This window comes from Sardina pilchardus, chromosome 9 (genome assembly GCF_963854185.1).
Source record: "Sardina pilchardus chromosome 9, fSarPil1.1, whole genome shotgun sequence".
NCBI classification, from domain to species: Eukaryota; Metazoa; Chordata; class Actinopteri; order Clupeiformes; family Clupeidae; genus Sardina; species Sardina pilchardus.
In genome coordinates this window covers 24,436,038-24,457,903 of record NC_085002.1, presented here as the reverse complement: position 1 = coordinate 24,457,903, position 21,866 = coordinate 24,436,038, and the positions used below count along the sequence as shown (strand labels likewise).

The window sequence follows — 21,866 nt, the reverse complement described above, 5'->3', positions numbered from 1 at the left end:
GTGATTCTACAGGCTCTCTGACAGTCACCACACATTTCTCCCTTTCTTTCTCTCTGATGCTTTCCATCGCCTTTCTTTCCTGTTTGTCTTCCGCCCGCCTTCTTGCTTGCTTCCACATCCCTGCACCTCTCTCTCTCTCTCTCTCTATCTTCTATCTCTGTCTCTCTCCCTCTCTCTCTCTCCCTCTCTCTCACTGTCTCTCTCTGTCATTTACACATGTAGAGTCCTCCTTTCAGGCACACACACACATACACGCACACACACACACACGAACACACACACACACACACATATACATACACAGACACACATATACATACACAGACGCGAGGAGGCTGTCAGTGCAGAGCACATGCTCATTGAGTGCTCCCGTCTCGCACCCCTCCCTCTCTCTCTATCTCTCTCTCTCTCTCTCTCTCTCTTCTCCTCCTCCTCCTCCTCCTCCTCCTCCTCTCTTTCTCTCCATTCCTTCTCCCTCCCTCTCCCTCCGTCTCCCTCTCTCTCTCTCTGCGTGCGCTGGCGGGAGTGTGGCTGCAGGCTGGCTCTGGTCTCCTCTCCTCTCCTCCGGGCGAGCTCCAGGACAGGACAGGACAGGACAGGCAGGCAACGCTGCAGAGGCGGCCAGGCAGCGGAGCGCCGAGGTGGGTAGCGCTGCTCCGTCCGCTCCCCGTCCACCACCTCCACCTCCACCATCGCATCGCGCCGCTCCAGCTCCATGCAATGGCTACAGCCAGCTCCATCGCTATCGCTTCAGATCGATCGCTCTCTCTCTCTCTCTCTCTCTCTCTCTCTCTCTCTCTGTCTCTCATTCTTGTTTTTCTTTACACATCGGGTTCAGTCTGCAGAGCTGGGTTAGTGTACCTGGGGCTGCAGTGTGTGTGTGTGTGTGTGTGTGTGTGCCAAGGAAGCAGGGAGCGGATGCCTAGCGGTTTTGTAGCGCTAGTGAGCATTACCTCAGCTGGTTTACCTCTGCCTCTCCCTCTCTCTATTTCTCTCTCTCTCTCTCTCTCTGCCTCTCTCTTCCTCTGCTCCACATTCCGTTTTCCCTTTCTCATTCTCCCCCTCCGACTCCCCCCCCCCCCCCATGTCTCTCCCTCCTCTTTTCTGGCTGTGTGTGTGTGTGTGTGTGTGTGTGTGTGTGTGTGTGTGTAGCTGGCTGCTGCAGCTGCGGTGCGGTGCGGTTCTTGCCGTCTGTGCATACTCCATCACACAGGGGATGTTTGAGTCCGGCTCTCTCCGTGTCTGCCATGTTTAATGCATGCTCTGTCCTCCTACATTCAGATGAGGGACTGAGACAGAGGGAGAGAGGGAGGGAGGGATGGAGGGAGAGAGAGAGGGAGGGATAGAGGGATAGAGAGGGTGAAGGAGGAAAGAGAGAAATCACACTGAATAGCTGCAGTGCTGATGTTCAGGGGGAATCAGATTAGAACTCTGAGTTCCTCTCCTGTTTCACCCCCCTCCCTCTCTCCCTCTCTCCCTCTCTTCCTCTCTCCCTCTCTCTTTCTTTCGTTCTCTGCCTTCTATGCCTGTCTAGATTTTTCTTTTCTTCTCTCTCTCTCTCTCTCCCTCTCTCTGTCTCTCTCTCTCTCTCTCTCTCTCTCCCTCTCTCTGTCTCTCTCTGTCTCTCCTTACCTGCTACTGCTACCGCTGCTGATGCTGCTGCAGATTCCATCTGTTGCAGACAGCACCGACTTTTACGCAACCCTCTTCTCTACCTTTTCTGATGACACACACACACACACACACACACACACACACACACACACACACACACACACACACAGTCCCCACCACCCTAATGCTTTCCCTCCTGCTGGTCTGAGTATGAACTAGTGCAGGTATGCAAAGGGCGTTTGTTATGAATATTTTAGGAATCTGTTCTGTTGGCTTTCCAGTGCCAAGCAAGATTCTGCAGTGGTAGCACACAGTCGTCGAGGAGGAGATCAGTGTGTGTGTGTGTGTGTGTGTGTGTGTGTGTGTGTGTGTGTGTGTGGAGGTAGCAGTAGCAGTAGCAGTAGCAGGACTGCCTCTGGGCTCTGGTCCAAAGCTGGGCGGGTAGTCGGGGAGTGTGTGAGGGAAGCTCGGGTGCAGAGGGTCTGGTTTGGTGCAGTGAGACGTTAGCTCCAGAGAGGAGGAGAACGAGGGATGTGGATTCGGGGTGGAGGGGGGGGGGGGGGGGGGGGTTGCATGATGTACTGCTTCTGAGGAGAGGAGAGGAGGAGGAGGAGAAAGTAGATGAGAAGACAGGAGGGGAGGATGAGGGAGGACAGGAGGAAAGAAAACGAGTGCATATCAGAGAGGGGAAGAGAACGGAGAGATGAGAAGAGATGGGGGAAGATAGGAAAACACACACACACACACACACACACACACACACAGAGTAGGACCCAGCTGCTGAGAGAGGAGCCTGCGTAGCCACGGCAACATCCATCACGTGTGGGGGACGGCGTGGTCATGTCTTTATTGACTGACGCGTGTGTGGTGATTATGAAGGGGGTCATATGTGGCGGTCATAAATACACCTCGGCTGTTAGCTTTAGTGGGCTAGTGAAGAGAAACCCTCACAGGGCAACCGTATTGCTTTGAATGCCTTTTTAGTAGCAGGAGTCAGCCGTTAAAATGGCTAATTATGCTAACCGGTCCCAAGGCGGTTTATAGAAATGTGCCAACAGGATATGGTTATTTTAAGAATAACCCTTATCCGTTTGAACATGTGCATGCTTTATCTTTCTACACACAGGTATGTGTAATATGTGGCAAACAGCAAAGGCTGTGCTCTGCCTGCCAGGCTTAAGACTGACAGCTGTCAGTCAGCTGTGATGTATTGATGTACTGTATATGAAGCCTAAGGGCATACCATGGATGTCAGTAGAAGACCAGAGCATGTGAAAACCCAGTGATGTTGGTGAATAATGAACGTGGGTGAATTTATAAGCTTCTAGAAAACTTTGGATGGTTCTCGTTGATGAACCCATTCTAAGGGCAAAGCAAAATCCTTGTTCTTCCTAATAGGCCCACAGTGACCATTACATTACATGGTCATGCCATAGGTGACCTACATACATGTTTTAGTCATATTACCAAATGTCTCCCATTCCATGTACAACCTGTATAACTCTAGCATAACTTGCAGCAGTAGTTAGTTTATTGGATAAGCGTAACATTTGGTGTATATTTGCTTACCACAGGGATTGCATCATTAAGATAGTAATCAGTTGGTTAGATAAGGCTACACTTACTTGGCTGGTAGCTGGTAGTGTTAACATTCAGCTTTACTAAATGCTAACTAGCTGGGTATACATCTGCTAACTAGCTGGCTGTATCTGTACTGTATATGCAGTGCTAAAAATGTGCTAAAATATTTAGCATAACCTTTAAGATTTTAGGGGATCTAAATGTATGTGTTGTTGAGTTAAGGCATAGGTGATGATGCTGTGAGCTGTGAACACGGTCATTGACAACAGTTGTCAGTGATCTTTCTGTTAGCCTAATTTCTGTTAATTAATCAGTAATAGAGAAAGCCTTTACGTCCCTTTCACACACACAGATAATTCCCATTCCAACATTACCCTGTGACTCTTGTTTACCCTAGAGATTCAGAAGCACTATAAAGGGTTTTCTTTTACCTTTATAGGTGTAACAGCACCACTGGTTTCTATTGAATAATGTATCTCCATTACCATTTCAACGACCTGGCAGCAATTTACAGCCATGCTATTTCCTTCTTCATAGTACCACATCCCTCACATCCCAGCATCCTCTTGGACACTCGCTATCACACAGCCAACAATGGCCATCGCCATGACACCTCAGTATTCAGAAAACGGTTTTCTAATTCCGGCGAAGCTGCATTGTGTCGATTTTAAGGTGACGGTTGACTGTGCTTGACACATCATAATGCATAGATTAGAAACAAATAAAAGTTTGTTTTTATATCATTTATGTATTATTCAGAATATCCATATTGAGGGCAGAATTGTCAACATTTCGAAAAGAAATATAAGTTGAAGCATACCTGTATTCTAGTTATCGTACTGAGAATGCGCAAAGTTATAATGTAAACAGAAATTCCGGTTTAAGGAATAAGGTGGATACACCTGACTCTCAGCAACACAGTGCATAACAGCTCCTCAGAGTTCCGTTGCGTTGTCTGTTGCTACCTCTGAAGATTCGGAATACAGGGTGATGGAGATGCTGAGCTTCCATGTTGGAAGTCTCAACTACAGAGGGTTTCATCATCTACAAAGGGAGGCGAGCCCTGCTTCTTTTCTTGTCGTTCAGAATTCGCTCACAGGTAATTTTGGTTTCATCAGGTGTGCGTGTGATCCATTTCAAAGCGCCCTGTGCTGCTGCTGTGTGTTCTGTGGCCTCCTCAGAAGAAGTGACACGTTTTGGAATGGTGCGGTTCCTCAGAGAGAACTTCTTAAGTCTTCTGTCTAATCATCCTGTCTGCAGTCATTACCTTTGTGCCACGCCACACGTGACACACACACACACACACACACACACACTCACACATATACTGTATACACACACATATATACACATATGCACACACGCACATACAGTACACATGCATACACATACACATATGCACACATACACATGTACTTGGAGAGGAAAGCATACTCCCACATGTGTCTGGTACACTAGGTATTTATCACACCTGTCTGTAAAATAGGAGACTGTATGTGCCATGTGTCTACACGATTATGGTAGCACATAGGGCTGGGCGATGTGGCCTAAAAATAAATTCATAAACACAAGTGTGTGTGTGTGTGTGTGTGTGTGTGTGTGTGTGTGTGTGTGTGTGTGGTCCTCTCCTCCTACAGCAGGGCCCCTCTGGTGCTCTAAGCTCCACTCCACCTGTCCTCCATGGTACCGCTGACTCACTCGTGTTAGAACAGTGAGTGTATGTCACAGGAAGGCCACGGCTCTCCGTCTCTCTCTCTCACACTCACACTCACACTCACACACATACACACACACACACACACACACACACACACAGCTCCAAACTACACTCTCTCTCTCTCTCTGTGTGTGTGTGTGTGTGTGTGTGTGTGTGTGTGTGTGTTTGTGTGTGTGAAATTCGTTAAAGCCTGACCTACATTCTGCCGTTTGTGTCCCTCCTCAGCAGCATGCTAATGATGTATGTTTGTGTGAGTATGAGTCCTTTTGCGCATCTCTCTGTGTGCGCCAGTGTGTGTGTGGTGATTAGGGATGTAACGATTACCGGTGTGACGGTAAACCATGATAAAAATATTGACGATAACAATTACCGTGTTCATTTGGAATATCATTATTATCACGGTTGATACTACGGTGTGGTAACCGCGTGTTTAATTCCTCCCAGCTTCATCCGAGCCTGCTTTTGACACAAGCTGAAGGCTACTATGAAACAAAACTTTACCTTACTAATTCTGTTGTCTAATTGATGGATTTAACCATGATTCGCATAAGGCTACACCTGCTTTTAAAGGGCGCAACATTTTCACCCCAAAACGTGCGCTGTATCATGTAGCCACTCTGCGTCTTTTTATGTAGGCCTACACGTTCACATTAAATCTAGGCTATTCCACTAACGTTATCAGGAGAATGCCGTGAAGTTTTATGTTGAGCGCTGGGTGTCACTTATTGGATATAACAAATATACCAAACTCCAAATCATAAGTTAAGCTAAGCAGCCAACATTTCCAACCAAGGAAAAAGTGAGCACAATGCCACGGTAACCTACTGTACCTACAGTAGGCCATAGAATTTAGTTCATTTAGGCCTACTGTAGTGTTTAGTTCAATTTCCGAAAAAAGCTACACAGCCTATTGGCAAACTTTTACATCTTGAGAGAGTTCCATCAAGGTAACTATCCCGTTAGCTCACGCGTCATGTCTAGTAATGTACAGTAGCCTAGTGCTCACCAAAATCATAGAAGTTAGCATATCTTTTCTATGATCCCAGCAATATTTTCTTTGACTTGTTTTTTTTTTGAACATTCATTTTATTCTGTGAAAACGGATATCCTTGAACTATGTATGACTACTTTCCTAAAACCGAATGAAGGTTAATATAATTAGCCTACTTCACGTATCTCTTAAAGTGACAGGCTCTCAATTAGACCTACACAACATTAAAGTCATTAAAGACAAGTGTAATAGTTTAAAAATCAATATGAAGTATTCAAATTACTGAATATTTTTAGCTATAAGTAATTATGCAGATCCTAACATATTCTAAACTATTAGGAAAATATATAAAGTTTATGAATTCAAAATATGCAAAAGAAACAAGACAAGCCATTTTCTGTATGTGTGGAGGGTTGAGCAGAGACTAGGATTGCCACTGCTGTGAATGATCAGTATCCTGCTGAAGGCAACAAGGGTTTGCCTATATTTTTAATGTAATAAACACTGTCACACTTTTCAAACTAAAATATTTCAGCTTGTCTACACCCATCAGCGCTTTCTTAACATATTGTACACACAATTTTTAAAATACCGCGATAATACCGAAAACCGTGATCATTTTGGTCACTATAACCGTGGGGTTAAATTTTCATACCGTTACATCCCTAGTGGTGATTTATACATCTGTGTGTGTGAGTGTACTGACAGTGCTTAACAACTCTGTGTGTGTGTGTGTGTTAGTGTGTATTTATACTTATGGATGCATGTCTGTGTTGTGCTTACAGCTGTCTCTGTGTGTGTGTGTGTGTGTGTGTGTGTGTGTGTGTGTGTGTGTGTGTGTGTGTGTGTGTGTGTGTGTTAAAAAAAAAGAAGAAATTCCCTCTCTTCTGCAGGTTTACTGCAGTGTGACCGTGTTATTCTCCTCTCCTCTCCTCTCCTCTCCTAGCTATCCATTTGAAGGCTCTGTCTGATGGCTCTGTGGGGACCTGCATAGAGGACTACTGCTAAGCACTTAAGGCCCCCACAATCTACTTCACAGCTTTTCATTCCTCCAGTTAGGTGTGTGTGGATGCAGCTAACTTTAGAAGGCTGAAGAATAAGAATGCATGTGTGTGTGTGTGTGTGTGTGTGTGTGTTAATGTACCTCATGCTGAGATTGTGTGTGTGCTTTCCCCCCAGTCCCTCTCTCTCCCTCTGTCATGACTGCTCTAAATGCTCTTTTTGTCTGCCTTTGTCTCCTGTCAATTTTCTTTGTATCGATCTCTCCTCCACCTCAGTCATCACAAGTCTCTCTCTCTCTCTCTCTCTCTCTCTCTCTCTCTCCTTCTCTAACTCTCTCCCTCCTCCTATAACTCAGCAGGTGCTGAACTGAACTCCTCTGTTATCTGTCCCTGGCTCTGAGTGTTCAAAGTGGAGGCCACTATTCGATTGCTGTTGCAAACCAGATTGGACCCAGAGCCTGAATTAGAATTCCGAGTCTGGTCAGCTAGTTTCTAGCACTGCAGTCATGTCATTTGAGCCCGGAGAGATGGAGTGGACACACTGGACACAGAGCACAGAGCCGCCCCTCTCTGTTTTGCTCGTCCTTCTCTTAGCCGCTAGCGTTGTTAGCGCGCTACGCTAGCTAGCAGGTGCTGTGTCGAGGGCCCCGGCGTATGCTACGGTCACACCCAGCTAGCGCTGCTGCTGCTGCTGCTGCTGCAATGCAGAGAGAGGATGGAGAGGGAGGGTTGGAGCACATCAGATGGGGACACAGTGAAGCAGCGTATGAAAAGCATTAGTGAAGTGCATCACTTACAGCACTTAAGATTGATTAGCAGAAGGTTCGTGGGTTTGTTAACTTGATGATTTGAACGATGTTAGTGGACATGCACATCTTAAACACACAAACAAGCTGCATACTTTAGTCTGCAGTGTTGTCTGAGGCAAGATCCTGTTTGGTGAGGAAGTGAATCTGTCTTTGGATAATGACCCTGACGGGAGGTGGCCCAGTGGTGCTTTTGCTGATTTGCGTTTGCTGACTTTGGGTTTTGGCTGTTCTCTTTCCTCTGATGATGACACTCTCTCTAAGACATTGCGTTAGAAGCCCCAGTTTAGTAGCGTTAGCCACAGCCGTGGTCTATCATCTGTGTGTGTGTGTGTGTGTGTGTGTTCTACTTTTGTATGAGGATTGTGTGTCTGTGTGTTTGTGTGTGTGTGTGTGTGTGTGTGTGTGTGTGTGTGTGTGTGTGTGTGTTTTACCTTTGCATGAGCATATTCATGGTTACACGTGAATGGTATGCATGTAGGTCTCTGTGTGAGAGTAAGTGTGTGCAGAGTTGTGAGTGGGTTCTGTGTCTAAGTGTGAGTATGTTTGTGTTATGATTCTTATGTCTGTCCTGGGTATGGGTGTGGGGGTGTGTTTGTGTGTTTTAGGGAGTGCATGGTTGTATGGGAGTGTGTACATGCCTGTGTGTGTGTATTGATTCTTTGCATGTTTGCAAGGATTGACTTGAGGGTGTACAGGCAAGCAATAGGTCCCACCCACACATGGAACAAACACACCAAACACACAGCACCATGAGATGCACAAATACACACACACACACACACACACACACACACACACACAGACACACACACACACACACACACACACACGTGCACAAGCGTGCATGTTGGCAGACAGACACAGTCACAACAGCACACTCATGACAAACATGCATGGCATCAGTCACTGACACTCTGAGATGGAATCAACATAGAAAACACACGGACACACACACACACACACACACTGCAGGTTGATTGACTACTGCTCTGCCTCAGTCTCATGAATCTCTGTGTGGGCTGTGAGGATGGACCATATATCTTCTGAATGTCTCAGTGAGTGGCTCTGTCAAGGCTTTAATATGCTGACGTGTGTGTGTGTGTGTGTGTGTGTGTGTGTGTATGTGTTGTCTACATTTGTAAAGTTTGGGGGTGGAGGTTAATACTACATCAGGCTGTTTTAAAAAGACATTTATAAATGTGGCCGATGATTTAATCCAATGTGTGTTGCAGTACAATGAGCTAGGCTAGGAGCTGAGGTTAATAGAAGATGGGAGCAGCTCCGATATGGGATATGCGCTCTGCATTACTTCTCATTCCTCCCCCTGCATCCTCTGCTGTGTTGATGTTCTCGTCACATGATCCTGTAGGACGTGCATTGTGTGCAGAGACCTCTAATGTGACAATTTCTGCTCTTATCCATGTGGAGATCAACCAAAGGGAGAACAAGCAAAACAAAATTCTTAAGTGATATCCCATGTATGTTTCTTTATTTAGCTTACTTATGGAGTGGGTGTTTTACGGTTATCAGTGTGTTTTGCGTCTTGGGAATCAAACCCATGATCCTGAGGTTGCCAGTTTGTAGCTGCAGAAATAAAACATGTTCACTTTGTGTACAGCAAAGCTGTATAGATTTTCTGTTGGCTAGTTGTAAAACATGCGGTATATTTCAGCAAGGCTTGGCCGTGTGTTCTTGAAGCGGTTCACCTTAATTCACCTCATGTGTATGTGAACCGGAATGGCTGGTCTGAAAGAGGCCTTTCATACTGTCTGCCGGATCTTCTGAGCTCTGGTGTTTCTACTGAAAGGTGGTTAGTTTGTCATGTAATACTTGTAGATGGTGTACTGTACATGAAATTAGCTCTAGTTTAGGAGATGTAACTGTTAACAGGGTTTTGTGTACATGTTCAACCAACCAACTACTTACTTGATGGTGTGTGGTGGTGATGAGGATGATGTCAATGATGTCCTGTTCAAGAACTGGGAGTCATGTGTTTGAAATTCAGGAGTAACTCTCGAGGAACTTTACTTTGTAACTATTTGTAGTACAGTATGTAGGTCTAAGTGTAGTGTAAGTATAAAGGAGAGAGAAAAAAAAAATCTTCTACTGAAGCCTCAAATGGTCGTGATGGTAAACAGCATGGGTAGCGACTGCCCTACATTTCCTTCATACGTGGGTGGTATTGCTGACCCAGTACTTTCAGTCAGTTATCCCTGTAGCTTTCCTCAGGTACCTCCTGTTCCTGATTTAGCAGCGCAGCAGATGGGGATGAGGAGCTAACTCTAGCGCCTAGCGTCCCCATGGGTCTGCACCAGGGAGAGAGGAGCTAACGCTAGCGCTTAACGTCCCCATGGGTCTGCACCAGGGAGAGAGGAGCTAACGCTAGCGCCTCCATGGTTCTGCACTGGGAGAGAGGAGCTAGCGCCTAACGTCCCCATGGCTCTGCACCGGGAGAGAGGCGCTAGCGCTAGCGCCCCCATGGCTCTGCACTGGGAGAGAGGAGCTAACACTAGCGCCTAGCGTCCCCATGGCTCTGCGCTGAGGAGAGAGGAGCTAACAGTAGCACCACAGAGGGAGGAGCTAACCGTAGCGCCTAGCGGCCCTGTGAGCTTGCACCAGGGAGGGAAGCCACTGTAGAGCCCCAGGAGGAACAGTGAGATTCTGTGGCAGAGTGTCCCTTATGGCTATTCAATTATGAAAACTACAGATACAAGATACAAACTACACATCAGTAAAATGATGGTAAGAAGGGTGCAGGGCAATGTTGGCCTGGAAATAACGTCACCGTTACTCACAACAGGTTACAGGTTACCAAGTCTGTTTAATAGTACTATGCACTTTTTTAAGAAATGAAGAAAAAAAAAAGATGAGCGGCAAACATCTAGGCCCTGTAGTGTGATGTCACAAGCCACTGCTCGCTTTCCAGTCGTGAGGTGACGTGACGTGACGTGGCGGTGTGACGGGTCAGTCCTTCCTGTTCCTGTGTAAGGGCAGGTCCTGCATGGGCTCGGTGCTCTGCTCCCTCTCACAGCTGATTCTGCTGCAGTCTGAGACATGAGCCACTGAGTATGACACGAGAAACAGAGGGAGGAAGGGAGGGGCGGCAGAGGGAGGTAGGGAGGGAGAGGGGGAGGTAGAAGTGGGAGAGAGAGAATGGTAGAAGAGAGTCAGGGTTGCAACTAATGATTGTTTTCATAGTCGACTAATCTGCATATTTATTTTCTCGATTAACCGATTAGTGGTTTGATCGATACAATGTCAGAATCGATCAAATGCTCAAAGCCCAAGATTACTGTAGGTCCTCAAATGCCTTGTTTTGTCCACACACCAAAGATATTTAGTTCGCTGTCATAGACGAGATTATTCAAGTTAAAGAGCCTGCTATCAGAGAAGTCTGAGTGTTTTTCCTTAACTGGACACTAATCAATTAACGGATCAATTGATTAATTGTTCAATTGATTAATTGATCAACTGATTAATTGTTGCAGTCCAAGAAGAGAGTAGCTAGGAGAAGGTAGGGTGAGAAGTGGGGGAAAATAGAGAGGTAGAATAAAGGACAGTGAGCAAGAGGGGGGGCTGAAGATTGAAGATTAAATCAGAGAGAGAGAAGGAGTGGTAAAGAAAAGCATAGTGATAAAAGAGAATCCAAGAGAGAGAGAGATAGAGAGCAGAGAGATAGAGAGAGAGAGAGAGCAGAGACAAGGCTGAAGATAAATGAATGAAAAGATTCTCCTGTGAGAGGAGAAGAAAAGGCTCAGATGCTGAAAAAAGCCTCCAGTGAGTGAGCTGGAAAACTATGGAGCTGAAAAGCAAAGTCAAGATAGGAAGGGAAAGTGGAGGGGGGAGAGATGGAGGGAGAGAGAGAGAGAGAGGGAGGGAGAGATATGGAGAGAGAGAAATGGAGAGAGATGGAGGGAGGGAGAGAGAGAGAGAGGGAGGAGGAGAGAGGGGGAGAGAGAGAGTTTATTGCTGAGTAAAGCTGGAGCTCTGCTCTGCAGCTGGTGCCTGACCAATCACAGCGCTGCTGCGTGACTCAACTTGCCAATCAGATACGCCGGCATTTCTGTTGCAGTGTGTGTGTGTGTGTGTGTGTGTGTGTGTGTGTGGGTGAGGAAGAAGTGAGGGAGGAGGATGAAATGTTGTGACTCCACATCTTTTGGTTTGCGACAGTCAGCATCAGAGCTGTGTGTGTGTGTGTGTGTGTGTGTGTGTGTTAGGGAGACAGAGCAGTGGTGGGGCCACAGAATGATACTCAGCATAGCTCCCCGTCTCACACACATGTACAGTACATGCGCACACACACACACTCACTCACTCACTCACAGAGCACATAAAGTCTGGGGACATCAGGAAGGATACTGTCCACACCCTGACAAGCAACACACGGCCCTCTGATTCATACAGCAAAGCACACACACACGCACACACACACGCACACACACACACACACACATACACACACACACATACACTCACTAGCGCTCAGACAGATATCAGACCCAATGTAGTGTGTGTGTGTGTGTGTGTGTGTGTGTGTGTGTGTGGACCAGTGTCGTCCCTGCAGTAGGCCTGGCTCTGCCACACTCAAGTGATCAGTGTGATGTGATGACACCGTTCACTTCAGCTACACTACCAGAGCACTGAGATCAACTCACGCACACACACACACACACACACACACACACACACACACACACACACACACACACACATATTCTCACTTGCACACATTCTGTGTGTGTGTGTGTGGTGTGTATTTGATGGTGTGGGTTGCCTAGTTGCCTCCTCAGCTGTGGTGATGATGGCACTAGTGGCAGTGGGCCAGTGTTAGCCTGAGCTTCTGCTGTAGGCCTGTATCGGCCACACACACACACACACACACACACACACACACACACACACACACACACACACACACACACACACACATACTCAGTTCACTGTTGACCAGGATGAGCTACACACACATACTGATCTGTGTGTCTTGTAGCTCCTGTAGCATAACCTTGCTGAATGATCTCTAGCCTTGGAATTGAAACCACAAGTGTGTGTCTTAGCATGTGTGTGAATTTGGTATGTCTAATGCATCATGTTCTATTGGCACGCTCACTGGTCCCCCTGTGTCTGTGAGACTGTTGACGTATCGAGTATTCATTCAGTGGACCCTCAACATGAGATGGCAATCATGGCATTAGAAACTTCCTTGTCATCCTGTATGATAAAACGGGACCATGTCTCATCATGGATAGCGGTTCATTGCTAACCATTCTGAATAGTTTCTCCATACAGTAGTCTCATAGGAGCAACCATCTGCCTTGGCCCCTTCCACAGTCTTCACCTCCATGCTAGCAACATGGTAGCATGTTAGCGTGTTAGTGCTTGCTTGGCATCACGTGAACACAACCCTGAAGCATAATCTATTCTTGGCTCAATCTCTTAATGCAAGACATGCTAATGCAACACACACACACACACACACACACACACACACACACACACACGCTTACATGCATGCATACATACACATACACATGCCCCTGATTACGTGCCACCCCCCTCAACATGGAATCTTGCCACACACACACACACACACACACGCACATGCAAACATGTACATACAGTATTTGCATACTCACACAAGCATACTGTATGTTCAGTGACAGATAAAGTACACACACATATACACACATACATACACACACACACACACACACGCACACACACACACACACACACACGCACACACACACACACACACTCCTCACACACACTCACTCTAGGCTCCCCTTAGAGCCATACTTAGCCTACGACATAGCTGAAGAGCATCCGATCTCCTCTCCTCTCAAAGCCAAAACCCTTCATCTCTGAATGCACACATTTACTCTGAGAGGGAATTCATTCGTTCATTTGTTCTGGAGTAAAAGAGTGAATGAAAACGTGAATGGATAAAAAAGATGAATGAATTGTGCAGAGGGGGAAGGAGAGTGAAGAGTAATAGAGGTGTGTGTGTGTGTGTGTTGACATGTGGTGATTGGAGTGTAAAGCACGTGTGCAGATGTGTTTCTAAGTGGGCAGCTGGTCTCACAATTTCCAGTTGCACATCTGGGTTGCACCGACACACACCAACACACACACACACACACACACACACACACACACACAAGCGTAGTACTATACTTCGATGAACTCTCACACATAGGTGCACATGCACACGCACTCAGTGAAGCACTGTGTCCACACGTGTGCACACACAGACATGTTCAAAAGCCTACACACACACACACATGCACACACAGACATGTTCAAAAGCCTGCTCACACACACACACACACACGTGCACAGAGACATGTTCAAAAGCCTGCACACATACACACACACACACACACACACACACACACACACACACACAGACATGTTCAAAAGCCTGCACACATGCACACAACCAAGCACACTTGGTCTGACTAGCTTCTCGCCAATCCTTTCCCACACTAGAGGTGAGAGAAATGTGGTAGTCACATTCACTTTTGCCATCATTCACAGTGTGTGTGTGTGTGTGTGTGTGTGTGGTTATGTGTGTGTGTGTGTGTGTGTGTGTGTGTGTGTGTGTGCTTCCTTGCTTGCTTGCTTGCACGCACATACGTGTGTGTCTGTGAGAGGGGGTGCCGGTCAGAATGATTGTTTGGATTAGAGGATAAGAGTGTGCATATATGTGTGTTTAGATATTTCCTTCAAGCCTTTGAAAATTGGTCGCAAAAACCTTGAAAACTACATTGACTACTTGAAGTGGTGTGTGAGTGTTTAATGTAATGTGATGTCATGAATGTTGATGGAAAGCTGATGGAGTGATTTATGTATGTGGAACATGTGCATGATGTTCTGTGTGATTCCTGTCTTTCTCCTTTGCTCTCTCTCTCTCTCTCTCTCTCTCTCTCTGGCTCACCGCTGCATAGTCAGCTACAGTATTTCTCTCCCTTCCACTCCTTTTCATCTGCAGTGCTTCATATAGCTCGTTCTCTCTCTCTCTCTCTCTCTCTCTCTCGATCCCTCTATATCTGCCTGTCTCACATTCCCCACTCTCTTTCATACACTCTCTCACGCTCTCTTTCTTTTCACACTGTTCATCTATCACACTGCTTTCTGAGGATGTGTGTGTCACTCACCCTCAGTAGGCATTGCATTCCGTGTGAGTGTGTGTGGAAAACATTGCTCACAGAAACCATCATCATCATCTACTGCATTTGGGACTCTTGTTCTTCATTAAACATTCCAGAACATTCTTTCCCTGACTCCACACACACACACACACACACACACACACACACACACCCTCCCTCTTCAGCACTTAAAGCAGAGTAGAGAAGAGCAGAACAGAAGCCTGGGTAAACACCAGCAACTCTGCTTTCATGTTGGGATTGTTTCTGGAGCAAAACAAAAGCGAGAGAGAGAGGGGAAACAAAAACAGGTAGAGACAGAGGAGAGAATGAGAGAGGGAGGAGAGAGAGAGAGAGATGGAGGGAAGAGGGAGATAGATGGAGAGAGAGAGGGAGGGAAGCTAGAGAGAGGGACGGAGACAGGAGGAAGAGAAAAGGGGACAGAGAGTGTGTGTGGGGGGGGTTACAGAAACAGGAAGGAGACAGAAGGCAGGGGAACCGCAGTGCACGTGTGTGTGTGTGTGTGTGTGTGTGTGTGTGTGTGTGTGTGTGTGTGTGTGTCTGAGGGAGAGAGAGAGTGAGTGAATAATGCAGGAGGGCTGCATTGTAGAGACTGAGATGTAATTGTATAAATAGAAGACCAGTGCAGAGCTTGTATCAGCAGGATCTGCCGCAGTGGTGTTCTGCCATTACACACACACACACACACACACACACACACACACACACGTACTGTATACACTGACACACAAGCACATAAATATATTTACAGATCTCTGGAAAAAATGAAGAGACCACTGCACATTTTTCTGATTCTTACAGTTGCTGAGTGATATTGGAATGAGTTGATAATCTTAATTCAAAATGACCACTGCAAATGGTGAGCAGTGAGACCACTGCACACATTTGAATACTGTACTGTATGTCTGTCAACACATTTGAATGTGACTTAGCAACCGTAGGATGAAATCAGAAAAATGGGCATACCTACAGTATGCGCACAGATGATCAAGTGCACGCACACGCACACCCACCCACACATACACACATTGTACGTACTGTATGTACATACAGTCTATACATACATACATGCATACATACCGTACATACACACAGATAATCATGTACACATGCACCCACATTCATGTACACAGATGGTCACACACACACACACACACACACAGAGACACACACACACACACACACACAGAGTGTTGGCCCATATCGCATTGAGCCCAGAGCGATACAGTTGCACTCTCACACTGCCTGATTTCCATAGACAGCACAAACACCAGCATACATACCGACCAAATGCAACCCTCACAGGCCAGCGTACAGCTTGCAGTCATGATGAGCATCACTACTGTAGCCTACTGCAGGATCAGAGGGGTTTACAGATACATCTCTGCATCACTATACAAAAGGACACTGTGTGTGTGTGTGTGTGTGTGTGTGTTTGTGTGTCATTTGCTAAGTGTAATTCCAGACCTTGTGAGATAACGCTTAAATTGGTTGATGCTTGTGTGGTGGACATGCCAAATATAGTTCTCTACCTCTCACCTGTAGAGTATGAGTATGACTGTGTGTGTCTGTGTCTGTGTCTGTGTCTATGTGTGTGTGTGTGTGTGTGTGTGTGTGTGTGTGTGTGTGTGTGTGTGTATGTGTGTGTGACAGGTTAAGTGTGAGCCCCAGAGTCTTTAAAAGCTCTTGATGCAAGTGTGGTGGACATGTCGAAGATAGCTCTCCACCTCTCACCCTGTTTTTCGTACGTGTGTGTGTGTGTGTGCGTGTGGGAAAGAGAGAGAGCCTCTGCGTCACCACCTTTTCTCTCTCATAGCTGTGCAAGATGTGTTTAGCTCCAATGATGTGCAAGACATACAGTAGGATAGACAGACAGAAGGTCCAGCTAGGGTTTTGGGAAACCGATGTAATTGATGTTGTGATATCAGATTTGCGAGAAGTAAAACAGCAGGTTTTGAAGCCTTTACCGTTTAAGATAACATTGAAGTATGAACTGCTCTATCTGCTAAGATGAAAAACAAAAAACTTTGCTTACAAATATCGCTTAAAGATGGCATCTGATTAGTTAGCGTGCAGAGCACAGTACCTCTGACCTCGGACTGATGAGCATGGTTGTCTGTCGCAAGGCAGCTACAGAGCTACTCTATGGGGGCATGTTTATTAGCCACCATGCTCATGCCCCCAGAGTGTAGCACTGTACAGTAGCTCTAGCCGTTGGCTGCAGTAACCCGAACTTGGTAGAACCGACTGTTTTCGAGTGTCTTTTTTCCATACCAACAGTACTCGATGACAGAAACAAAGATATACTGTCTACCCCCCCAACCCCCCCACCCCCCCCCCCCCCCCCCCCTCACACACACACACACACACATACACACACACGCACACACTCTGCGTTTCCAGCTGTTGAGGTATGAGTGTAGGGGACATTCTAAAGCCATCTCTTTTCCTCTCACCTTGTGTGTGTGTGTGTGTGTGTGTGTGTGTGTGTGTGTGTGTTCCCGTGCCTCTCCAGTTTGACGCATGAGTGTAGTGGACGTGCTGAAGCCATCTATCCACCTCCCACCTCCAGCAACTGCAGCCTGACACGTTCACAATGACTGACCGACCTCTCACTGGCAGGATGTGTGATTTTTACATAACCACACACACACACACACACACACACACACACACACACACACACACACACACACACACACACACACACACACACACACAGAGGCATGTAAAGACCTACACACAATTACTCAGAGACGCACACACACACACACACACACACACACACACACACACACACACACACACACACACACACACACACACAGACGTACCCGGTGTGTGGCAGGTGTGAGGTCAGTTACTGGCATGGCGCCAAGCCCCACGGGCACAGGTGACTCTAAGCTGCCTGCCAAGGACCAGCACAGCACAGTACAGCTCTAGCAGAGCGCAGACCATAGTAGGGCCGAGTGCTTACACAACAAGACAGTATCATGGAGGATGTCATGGAGGATGTGAGCCCAGAACACATCACAAGACAGAATTATAGAGGATGCGGGTGCAAACCACATCACAAGACCGAATCAAAGAATGCAGTAAGTCACACACAGCGCACTTGTCCTCTGTCACGTGGGTCTCTGTGTGTGCAGAGCGGGAGGCGGGTGAGAACGAGTGTGTGTTTTGTAGAGATGCACATGTGTGCTTGTATTTGTTTATGAATGTAGATAGATAGATAGATAGATAAATAGATAGATAGATAGATAGGTAGGTAGGTAGGTAGGTAGATAGATACCGTAGATAGATACTTTATTGATCCCCAAGGGGAAATTCAATTGTATTCAAACTGTCTCTCCTCTCGGAGCAGAACTCTGACACAGAAGTCAGCAAACATCACAAGCACTTTGCTCCAAAAAAGTGTTCCAATACCTTCTGCGACATGACACGGCTAATCTTTTGCCAAACTAGAGTGCTTCGAGACCATGACATGCCATGCCATGTGACAATTTAAGCACGAGGGGTCAATGTGGATTACTAACTAACTAGCTAACTAACTCATCTTCAGTTGATAGGGTCTGCAGTGTTAGGTACTCGATGAGATGGGGTCATGACCTGGGGTCAGCTGTGACCCCTTTATAGGCCAGTCAATCTAGCGTTTGACCCATAACTAATTGCAATAGTAATCATTCCAAGTTTTTTGTGATCCCTAGGTATATCTAATTAACATATTAAAAATCTACCTTTTTATATTTAGTGGAACATAGTTTTTTTCAAGGTCAAAGGCAGTAATTTCCAATGCATTTTGCCATTGGGATTTACTACAGGTGACATGGGTACAATTTCAAACTATAGATATCAACTTGAAACTTTTACAGTTGTTTACTCACATTAAGGCAAAGAATTTTTGTATTGCAAGTTTTCTGAAATGTGATGTTTAGATATGCAAATGAGACCAGTTTCACTTAAATATGCAATAATTTGCATATATTTCTAGAACACTGAATCTGAACAAAAGTTACAATCAGCTTCAAAATAATTGCTGCATTTTGCTTATATATTGGATACCAAAATCCAAAATACAATGGAAATATTAGATCACTTCATATCACCTCAGAAATGAGGATATCAAGTCAAGTAAAAATCGATGTGTTTCAATGGAAGTACATTATAGAGCAAATGATTGTCAATGATATGGCATGATCGAAGTATCTCAATGCAAGCCAAGTCACATAAGGAAGATATTGACCTTAAAGGGATATTCCGTCATTTTTGGAAATACGCTCATTTTCCACCTCCCCTCAAGCAAAACAATCAATATTTACCTTGTTCCCGTTCGTCCAGCCATTCTGTGAGTCTGGCGATACAACTTTTAGCTTCAGCCTAGCATAGATCATTGAATCGGATTAGACCATTAGCCTCTCGCCTGCTAGCTTCATGTTTAAAAGTGACTAAGATTTCTGGTAATTTTCCCATTTAAAACGTGTCTCCTCTCAAGTTAGAAAGTGCAGTAAGACCAACTGAAAATGAAACCTGGCGTTTTTCTAGGCTGATTTGACATGGAACTACACTCTCATCTGGCGTAATAATCAAGGCAACTTGCAAACTACTGGCACTACTACTGCTTATTGTCTATGGGGACTATTTTCAGATGCTGCGTACGATATCACTGTGCCTATGGTACGTTTGCAAGTTGCCTTGATTATTACGCCAGAAGAGAGTGTAGTTCCATGTCAAATCAGCCTAGAAAAACACCAGGGGCCTCATGTACAAAGCTTGCGTACGCACAAAAATGCTGCGTACGCTAACTCTCACGCTCACGTCCGGATGTACAAAGACTGACTTGAACGTGAGAATGTGCGGTCCTCCACGCAAGCTTCATGCCTGGCGTACGCACATTTCCAGTGTGTATCGTCAGTTGGCGACACGTAGAGGCAATGCAGCGCAACAACATTAGTTGATCACGAATCAAGGCCTTTATTTGCACAGCATATTGTGAAATGCGGGCTATTAAAAATAGCACTTCGAAGTCGGCATATGTTTCTAGATAAATGGGCATGCACTGTGCGTTAATACTACCAAACTATGCAACAGCATATATCTGCAATTAAAACTGTAGTCTTATCAGAGGATATCAAGAATTAGGTAGCCTAATGTGAAACGTATAAATATAGTGCCTATATTTAGTTCAATAATTGTTCACTGGCTTATCAAACATTTCAGATTTCGAAGAGCTTTCCTTCCTCGAAATCTGCGATAAATGGGGTCGGCTTCACGAATATGTCCATGCCTTAAACATTTTCCGGGTGTTTTCACATATTTCCGATAGTTTTCAGTAAAACAAAATACAAATGGGACAAGATGATACGCGTGAATTGAAGCAATTTCCCTGACTGACTGCATAGGCCACTTTGACATTCCTCGAGTAAGCATTCACATTATTGTTGTCACATTTGTGCAAAATATAGGAATATGATCCAGAAATCGTCATGGCAAAGCCTGGATAAACTTCTACTATGGGTGCGCGATGCGTGGTCTCTTACTCGGACACGAGTGATTAATGCAGTTATTTTGTAATGCTTGAAATGCCCACCAAACCGCGTTATGTGAACCTTGTCACTTGCAGACTGACCACTGAATCTGCCACGGTCTCTGACCCTTGTAGCCACTGCCACGCTCTGCCACTACCGTTTTTAGGCTTTTGGTATCCAATATATAAACAAAATTCAGCAATTATTTTGAAGCTGACTGTACTTATTGTTCAGATTTAGAATTCAGATTCTTAATATATGCAAATTATTGCATATTTAAGTAAAACTAGTCTCATTTGCATATCTAAACATCACATTTCAGAAAACTTGCAATACAAAAAATCTTTGCCTGAATATGAGTAAACAACTGTGAAAGTTTCAAGTTGATATCTATAGTTTAAATTTTTTCCCATTTCACCTGTAGTAAATCCCAATGGCAAAATGCATTGGAAATTGCTACCTTTGACCTCGAAAAAACGTATGTTCCACTAAATATAAATGGGTAGATTTTTAATATGTGATGCAGGAGGGTTTAAGGATCAATAAAAAGTATGAAACATTACTATTGCAATTAGTTTAAGTTTTGGCCCTTTTTTGAGCTAGATTGACTGGCCTATTAGGCTCCTATAATTCTTAGCTGAGGATGTCCGTTAAGATGGTGGACGAAGCAGAGGATGCCGAGCTTGAGACCTTATGAACCTGTGCTGTGGCCTTTGCCCTAAAGAGGAGTAGGACACACATTGACCTTTTGACCCTTTGCCCTAAAGAGGAGTAGGACACACATTGACCTTTTGACCCTTTTTTGACGAAGGGTGCCTCTCATCTTTATGTACATCAGTGAGGATCGAGGCCCGAGGAGCGTGGGAGGACGTATGAACGCTGAATGAGAGGCACCTACTTTTGCTCAAAAGCTGCCATGTCTGACCTTTTTACCTGTTATTAATGAATGTATAACATGTACTGCACAGGTAACCTTGGTTTGCAAAACAGACACAAGGGCTAGCCCTCAGAGGTTTGATCTTCTGGGTTTTTTCCAGTCTGCGAGGAGATGACACGGTCATCGCTCAGCGCCTCTTCATCTTCGTCCTGCCACTTCCGTGTCGCTTCATGGAAATGGCGGCTGCTGATGTCTCCCAGAGGCTTTTGGACTGTCTCTTCTGCGTAGGCTTCTGACATTTTATTCTGTGACGTTATGTGCACTGAGCAAGTGCTCTTTTATTTAGAGTGACTGCAGTGGTCCAGAGGAGCTGAAAGTTGTGTCGGGGCTGCTGCTGTTTGGGATTGGGTTGGAACGCCGGAACAGCAGGAACAGCCGGAACAGCAGGAAGAAGACCGAGCTCTCTGCTCTGCCTGCTGCTGTGTGTATCGCATCGAACAGCCCGAATCCCGTTGATTTGCATCACAAGACTAGTCTCTCTTTCTTGTTTTTTTGTATTTGTACATGTGTTCTTGCCAC

The 21,866-nt window shown here is 45.6% G+C and overlaps 1 protein-coding gene across 3 annotated transcripts in view; it reads left to right on the top strand.

Moving 5' to 3' along the window:
- Positions 1-21,866, top strand: part of kcnab2a (potassium voltage-gated channel subfamily A regulatory beta subunit 2a) — a 139,602-nt gene that overhangs the window by 11,052 nt on the left and 106,684 nt on the right. The window contains exon 1 of one of the 3 annotated variants that reach the window (XM_062544355.1): positions 490-641. The exons of the other annotated variants lie outside the window; for them this stretch is intronic. The gene's annotated coding sequence lies outside the window, so the exon portion shown is untranslated. Of the gene's footprint in view, positions 1-489; positions 642-21,866 lie in introns of those variants that run through there. 3 annotated transcript variants of the gene reach the window in all.